This window comes from Mirounga leonina, unplaced genomic scaffold (assembly GCF_011800145.1).
Source record: "Mirounga leonina isolate KUSES-001 unplaced genomic scaffold, KU_Mleo_1.0 Mir_165, whole genome shotgun sequence".
Lineage (NCBI taxonomy): Eukaryota > Metazoa > Chordata > Mammalia > Carnivora > Phocidae > Mirounga > Mirounga leonina.
Window position 1 is genome coordinate 53,556,074 of NW_023270415.1, and position 8,477 is coordinate 53,564,550.

The window sequence follows — 8,477 nt, forward strand, 5'->3', positions numbered from 1 at the left end:
ATCAAGAGGCAAAAAGTTAATTATAATTTTCTAAATTTGAATAATTTTCTAGATATCATTCCTTTCTCTCCCTTCCCTTTCATTTCCATTTCATCTCATTCCATTCCATTCCAGAAACTTTAGTTGAGCAACTGCTATATACCAGACACCAATACTAGTTGCAATGGGTATAAATATATATATATATATAATAAATATATATATATATATATATACATTTTCTTAGCTCTTAAGGGGCTAACAGCTTAGTTGGGGAAACCTCACAAACATATAATTTATAGCAACAGGGTATGGCAAATGAACATTAGTGGACAAAGAAATTGAGATAGAACTGCTCACAGTTAGTTACCTGATACACCCTAGAGCCGTTAATGCTATATTGGACTACAGGAATTCTTCCAAAATAACTAGGTAGTAACTAATACTAGTTACTAGCTACAAGGTAATAACTATTATTCCAAAGTATCTTCAACTTCCTGAATAATATCTTTTTGGGAATTGCCTTGTGACTAAAAAGGAAAACATTTCAGGGTTGGCATGAGCCTGCTAGTCTTTCTATAACTTAACTTTATAAGGCCAAATAAAAGCCTATAAAAATCATGGCTCTCAGTCATGATCAATAGAGTGGGGTTGGAGAGTCAAGTTGGCGGGATGGGCTGGGGCCTGCATATATGTCTAAATCCCCATGAGACACTCTGTCTGACTATTTGGCAGTCACTCTAGCTATGCATTGTAGAAGACTGCTGAAGCTCTCCTTGGCAGAGCTCTGAAGATCTAAACAGTAGCAATTTGTTATATAGACCCCTGGCAATGTGCTTCACAGACAAAAAGGGTTCAGTCTTTTATCAGCACAGTCAAGACAACTGTCTCCACCATTGTCTTGCTTTTTGTTGTACTTTTGGATACAAATATTTCAGGGAAAATGTGGCTTTCCCAGCTCAGAAAGTTTTTTCATATTGTTCATTAAATAATTCATTAATGTGTTCATTTATTTCTTCCTTTGGTTGTGTACCTCCAGAATGTAAAACTGTGTAACCTTTGGCTTTAAATGTATGGAGACTGCCTGATGTGGTTTTTTTAATTTTTAAAAAAGATTTTATTTATTTATTTGACAGAGAGAGAATGAGCGAGAGAGAGAGCACAAGAGCAGAGGGAGAGGGAGAAGCAGACTCCCCACTGAGCAGGGACAGTCGGTTAAGCGTCTGCCTTTGGCTTGGATCATGATCCCAGGACTCTGGGATCAAGCCCTGCATGTTTTTTAAGGGATGAAAAATTCAGTTCGACTTACCATATACTGTTGAGTATATGCTTGCAGCTTGCAGGGATAAGAGGAAAGCAAGGATATCAGTCATATTTTTGAGCATCCAAAGACACAGACCAGTCCAAATAAACATCAGCCAGAGGTCTTGGGCAGTGTCGTGGAGACCCCTTGCTATACTCAGTATGGCATTAACTTTTTAGTTTTTGGAAGTGGGTAGGTTCAGAGGGTCGTAGATGTCAGGGGGAGGATATATTATCAATTGGCAGGAAAATACTTAAAATATTTAAATATTTAAACAATTGGTATATGCATACTGGTCATTATCAACGTTGAGGGAGAGTATACTTAGGAATTAGCAGGGAGTTTGCTAATTTTGACTCATTCACTCCTCTAAAACTGCATCTTAGAACAGTCTTTCTCAAGTCTCCCTCTTCTTCACAGTCACCTGGTGAACTTTATTTTTCATTTTACTGGGTTTTAAAAATTATTTAAAAATATATCATGTGCACGTTTATAAAAACCAAACTGTATAGAGGGCTAGAAATTGAAAAATTAAGTCACTTGTCCTACACTACTTTTACCTGTAGAATCATACACTAGAAGAATTCACTTCTGACTGTTTCAGTATTTAGTTTTTCCAGTGGTTACCTCTATAACTAATGACAATAGTTTTACATCTATGATTCTTAACAACTTTAAATAGCATTCATTTAATTGGTGGGACTTTTAAAAATACACAGAGTACTAGGACCCTCCTTTCTAGACTGAATTTTTAAAAAGCTTCTGATGTGAGGGGCACCTGGGTGGCTCAGTTGGTTAAGCGTCTGACTCTTGATTTCCACTCAGGTCATGATCTCAGGGTCCTGAGATCAAGCCCCATGTCTGGCTCCGCACTCAGCGTGGAGTCCGCTTGAGATTCTCTCTCCTTCTCCCTCTGCCCTCCCCCCATTCGCATGCTCTCTCTCTCAAAATAAATAAATAAAATCTTAAAAAAAAAAAGTTCTGATGTGATCCTTTTGTTCAGCCAGAGTCAGGACTAATTCAGCAGAGAAAGGAGAGTGTGGATTATAACATAACCATGTGCTTTATAAAGATCTTTGCTCAACCACCATAGCCATGCTTGGTGGAATTTTACAATCTGCAAATTTCATTTCACTCAGAAAATATCTTACCTTGCTTTCCTCATCCTTTTGAATTTTCACATCTTTTTTTATTCCTCCTCTAAATCTATTTGCCTTATTATAAACCTTTTTTTGTGTGTCCTAGAGCTTATCTGTTAACCCTATATTCCCTGCTTTTTTTTTTTACCCATATTTAGAGAGTAGAATAAATTGCTGTCTTACATCATTGTCCAAAGAAAATGGACATGGTGAAAGGTCATTCAAACTGTAGAGAGCAGAGTTCTCAAAAAAGATAACAGAATTTTCTGGGAAAATGTATAATCTCATGATCAATTAATAGGATACATGTTCTCCATACTTGGAAACTCAGCATATTGATTTAACATAGCAATTTATATTTAGCAAAAATTACTCATCACACTCAGGAACATAAAATCCCTATGCTTATTTCTGCCTGCCAAAGCATTTAATGCAGCTCCAGTTGTTTATAATGAGGATGGTGCTTACTTTTCAAATAAAAATTTCTTCTGTAGGATGCACTAAATCACTGGGACTATTAGGTGATAGAGAGCACAAATACACATTCAGAATAGAACATGGCATCTGTCAAAGTCTGCTTGCTAATAATTTTCTGTCCTTAGGCTAAGCCTCTGAGCATTATGAATATATTTAACGCAGGTAACCAGCCTTACATTGTGGGTTTATGAAGCAAGCAAGTCAGTTCAGTCTGACATACGAAAACCATTCTTAGTTGAATCACGTCTGAATATTTTCTCAATTTTGAAATGTTGTTTTGTAGAATTTTTAAGTTCAATCATTATTTTCTACAGAAGGAATTGCTCCTCTCAATTATTATAAAAGGATCCAAAGCTATTGCTAAGAATCTATACCACACAAAAACAGATGAAGGGAAGTAATTTTAAAAAGAAAAAAAAAATTTCTCCTAAGCCAAATTCTTTCAGAATTGAACAGCAGATTTTTATGATCCCCAGGATGTACAGGCTTATATTTGATCCTCTATTTCCAATTGCCTCCCACTCTCAACTCCTGGACACAACAGTTCTCAGCCCCACCAACTCTTCCTTTCAAATATCTTAGACAATGAATAACTGGAAATTTAAAATATTTAAATACCATTTACAATAACACTGAAACCACAAAATATTAAAGGATTAATTTTATACAAGGCGCATAATATTGCCTCACTGAAAACTATAAAACAGTGCTGAGAGAAATGTTAAAAGACCCAAGTAAATAGAAAGAAATACTGTATTTATTTATTGGAAGACTCAATATTATTAAGATGTTTATTCTCCCCTAAATTTATGTGTGTGTGTATGTGTGTATTCAGTATAATCACAAATTACCTAAATTCCCTGTGGGCTTTTAAATAATACAGACGAGCTGATTTTAAAATGTATTTAAAAATACAAAAGACCTAGAATAGCAAAAAAGAAAAAATCTTTTAACAAAGTTAGAGGTACCTGACTTCAAGATATGTTTTAAAGCTACAGTAGTAAAGATAGTATAGTATTAGTAAAATAATAGATGAATAGATTAAAATATAGAATCTAGAAATAGATTTACATATATGTGATCAAATAATTTTCAACAAAGGCATCAAAGTGATTCAGTGAGAAGTGGGAAATCTTTTCACAAATGGTGCTCAAAAAAAGGGATATCCAAATAAAAAAAGCACTTCAACTTCTACCTCACTCCATACTCAAAAGCTAATTTGAAATGGATCATAGATCTATAAATAAAAGCTAAAGTTATACAGCTTCTAGAATAAAACACAGGAAAATATTTTCATGAACTTTGAGTAGGCTAAGATCTCTTAGTATAAAGAAACCATAAAGTGGACTTTATTATAATCAAAAGACACTGTTAAGAAAATAAATAGATAACAGGTTGGGAGAAAATATTTATAGCAAATACATTTGACAAAGGGCTTACATATTAAGAATTCCTACAACTTAATAATAAGGCATATAATTGTATAAAAAGGACAAAATAGTTGAGCCAAACACATCACAAAAATGACACATGAATGACTAATAAGCACATTTAAAAGTGTTCAACATCATTAATTCTCAGAGAAATACAAATTAAAGCACAAATTGAAATAAAATTATTGATACCAAATGTTTTAGAGGATGTGGAACATTTGGAACACTCATACATAGCTGGTGGGGTTCTAAAATGGTACAACCACTTTGGAAAATAGTTTGGCATCAAAGAGTTAAACATGTATATGTACACTAGGACTCAGCAACTGCACTCCTAGGTATTTATCTAAGACTGGAAACGTCTATCCACAAAAGCCTTGCTCTAGAATGTTAGAGCTACTTTATTTGTAGTAGCCCCTAAATGGGAAAAACCCAGGTATCCATCAACAGGAGAACAATGATTAAATAAACTGTGATATATTCATTCAATGGAACAATAAAAAGAAATGAACTACTGGTACACACAAAAACATGGATAACTCTCAAAAATATTATGTTGAGTAAAAGATGCCAGAAACAAAGTAGTATATAATTTATTATTTCATTTATAAGAAGTTTAGAATAAGCCAAAGTAATCTAAGGTAAGAGAAATCAGATGAGTGGAGTTGCTTCTGGGGAATGAGACAAAGGACTTACTGGAAAGAGGTGTGAGAGAATTTTCCAAGATGATGGGAATATTCTGACTTGATAAGGGTGTGGATTCCATAAGTGTACTCATTTGTCAAACTGAACAAAGTACACACTTAAGATCTGTGCATTTCATTGAATGTAAAGTAGAACTTATAAAAATTTTTTGAAAAGATCTTCCAGATTTCTCCAGTACAGCTTATTATATTAATTCAGGCTGTGACTATTCCACATTTATTTTGTTGTAATAACCAAAGGATTATTTAAATACAGAACTGTGTTTTATTTATGTTCATGTCCCAGTGAATGGCCCAGTATATGGCACATTTTGTTCCCTAACCAGAAGTCTGTCCAGGTACAAGCCTGTTGCTGAAACATAGCTCTGGCTCATTCTGCAGACATGAAACGCTATCTAGTCTGTTCATTCCAAGCTATTGCAACTTCAAGGTATTGAAAAACCAGTGAATCTCTTCATTCCTCTCATCATGTCATCCTTTGACACCATTAAAAATACAAATTACTGCAGTTTTTTGTCTTCTCTATTAAGTTCAGTGTTTTCTCTCCTTCTCCATTCCAAATCATCATTCCATTATTTTCCTCTGTGCTCAATTCTTTATAGCTGTTGGAACATTTGTTGTTGTTCAAGAACAAAAGAAGGAGAGAAAAACATTAGGGAAATAAAAGGAAAAAATCCCCCCAAAACAGCATGAATGTCTTCACAAAATGCCTTAGGTTTATCTGCGTTAATTGAACCAGGGGACATTTGAGACCTTGCAGCTCTCTCAAGTGGAGGCTGTTTGTTATCACACTCTCAGTCCTATGTAGGGCACTAGGCATTCTTATTTCTTTTATTGACCTATCCAAAACATATGCTTTTTAAAAAAATTTTAACAAAGATATAAACAAGAACCACTTATAATTCAATGAAATATAGTTAACCATCACCCTTTCTGCTTATCACTCATGTCTGTTGATATCCCAGTGACTCACCTGCATTCACTAAGGACTTTGGGATCTGACTCTATATGTATCTCTACTTCTAATTCCATCATCATCCTCTGTCAATATCCATGTAGACGTCATTCAGTATTTTAGTTTTCAAGTTCCTTAATTTCCATTTTCATCCTACTTTAGAAGCCCACTTCCATGTCTTTATGATGGACCCATCCTTGAGATATGATTCACATAAACATAAAATTTACCCATTTAAAGTGTACAAATCACTTTTGATATATTCACAGGATATGTAACCATCACCACAGTCAACTTTAGAACATTTTCATTATCTTAAGAAGTAGCTCCATGTTCTTTAGCTATCATACTCTACATACCATTCCCCCACCCCACAGCCCCCCAAAACCACAAACCTACCTTGTCTCTATAAATTTCCCTATTCTGGACTTTCCTATGAATGGTATCAATCTCTTAGCAGAATGTTTTCAAGGTTTATACATGCTGTAACATGTATCAATGCTTCACTCTTTTTATGGCCAAATATTATCCCATCATATAGATATACCACATTTTGTTTATTCACTTACCCACTGACAGACATTTGAGTTGTTTCCCCTTTGGCTATTATTAATACTGCTGCTCTAAATATTTATGCATAGTTTCTATAGGTGCATATTTTCATTTCTCTTGGATATTTAACTCAGAGTGCAATTGCTGGGTCATATGGTATCTTTATACATTGCCTACTTCTTAATATTCAATATCTGTCTCTGACCACAGATCAGGCTTTCTCATTTTTCTCTTCCCTATACACTTCCTCTTCAACCATCCAATATCATTTTTCCCCAAACTATGTGATCTCTTTTAACTTTATTCTCTTGCTTACATGCCCAATGGCCCATTGCTTAAATTACTCACTTGACACTATTCTCAAATCTCTTGCCTTCCTTTTTTTTTTTTTTTTTTCTGTTATAACACAATAGAGAGCTCTAGCTTTGGGTTAATCTAAGTATTTTCTGCTCTTAAACAATGTCCTAGTTTGGCATCATTAAAAATCTCTAGTCTGTAACCTTGGCTGGACTTTTGGTGCTGTTTGTCAATGTTTTAATGTCCCAAGTCAACTTGCTATTTCGCTTCCCATAACAGCTATTTTTGACATCTCTTCTCAAAAGCCTACATGAACAACTCCTGCTCACTCCTCCAACATCTTTGATAATTTCTAGCCCTGTCCCCACACTTACTCTGCTCCACCCGAGCCCAGTCCCTGTTTCTAAACTCTCAAAGAACATTCCCATTTCAGGGTCTTTGTTATTGCTGTATCTTATGAGTGGGAAACTCATCTCCTTGTTATTTGTATTCTTGTTCCCAAACTTCACTCAGGTCTCTTCTCAAATGTCAACTCATGGGAGAGGCCTTTTTTTTTTCTAACCTACCTAAATCAGTATCATCTTCCAAAAACCCTCTTGTCATTACTCTCTGTTTAATTACCGTGCTTTACTTTTCTTCTTAGCTCTTATCTCTACCCATTTTATTATTTATTTGTTTGTTTATTGTCTGCCTTCTCCCACTAGGATGTAAATTTCATGAGATCAAGGCATTTGTCTACTTATGATCATTCATGTATTTTGGCACTGGGAAAAACTTAGATATAGGAAAAACTTAATAAATTTTGTGGAATAGGGGTGCCTGGGTAGCTCAGTCGGTTAAGCATGGGACTCCTGATTTCAGCTCAGGTCATGATCTCAGGGTTGTAAGATTGAGCTCCACATCTAGCTCCATGCTCAGTGGGGATTTTCTCCCTCTCCCTCCACCCCTCCCTCTGCTCACTCTCTCTCTCTCTAAAAATAAATACATAAATCTTCAAAATAAATAAATAAATAAATAAATTTTGTGGAATAAACATGTTGTAGAAACCTCCCATTATGCCACTTTCCTTGCTCTTTCAAAAGATTACTATGACTCAATCTTTTATATATGCTCCTGTACTTTCTTCTTACCTGTCTCAGTAGAATAGATATCCTGCTCCTGTCAAAGAGAATCCCTCTGTCTCTTGTCTTTCTCTCATCTTTTCCTTTTAATTTGGAAAACTGCATAATTTACTCCTGAGTTTTCATATCCATAGCTTAACCTCTCTTCTGCCGCTACTGCCTCTTTTCCTGGAGGCAATAAACACACGAGTTTGTTCTACCTAAAAACACACACAAAACCCCCAAAAAACAAAGAAACTTTCTCTAGAACATCCCTTTTGTGCTTTTTGCTATATCCATGTCCATATCTACTTCCATTTACAACCAAGCTTTGTGAGAAAGAATTCTGCTCATATTATTTCTACTTTCTTATTGCTCATGTCACTCCTCAATCTACAGTATCCTGAATTTTTCTCCAACTACTCTACCAAGATTGCTTTTAATGTTAAGATTTTCCATCATCTTCATAATGTCAAAATCAATAGGTTGTGTGTTTTCCTATCCTAAGGATCCTTCTGGGGCAGTTGGCCTGTTGAGT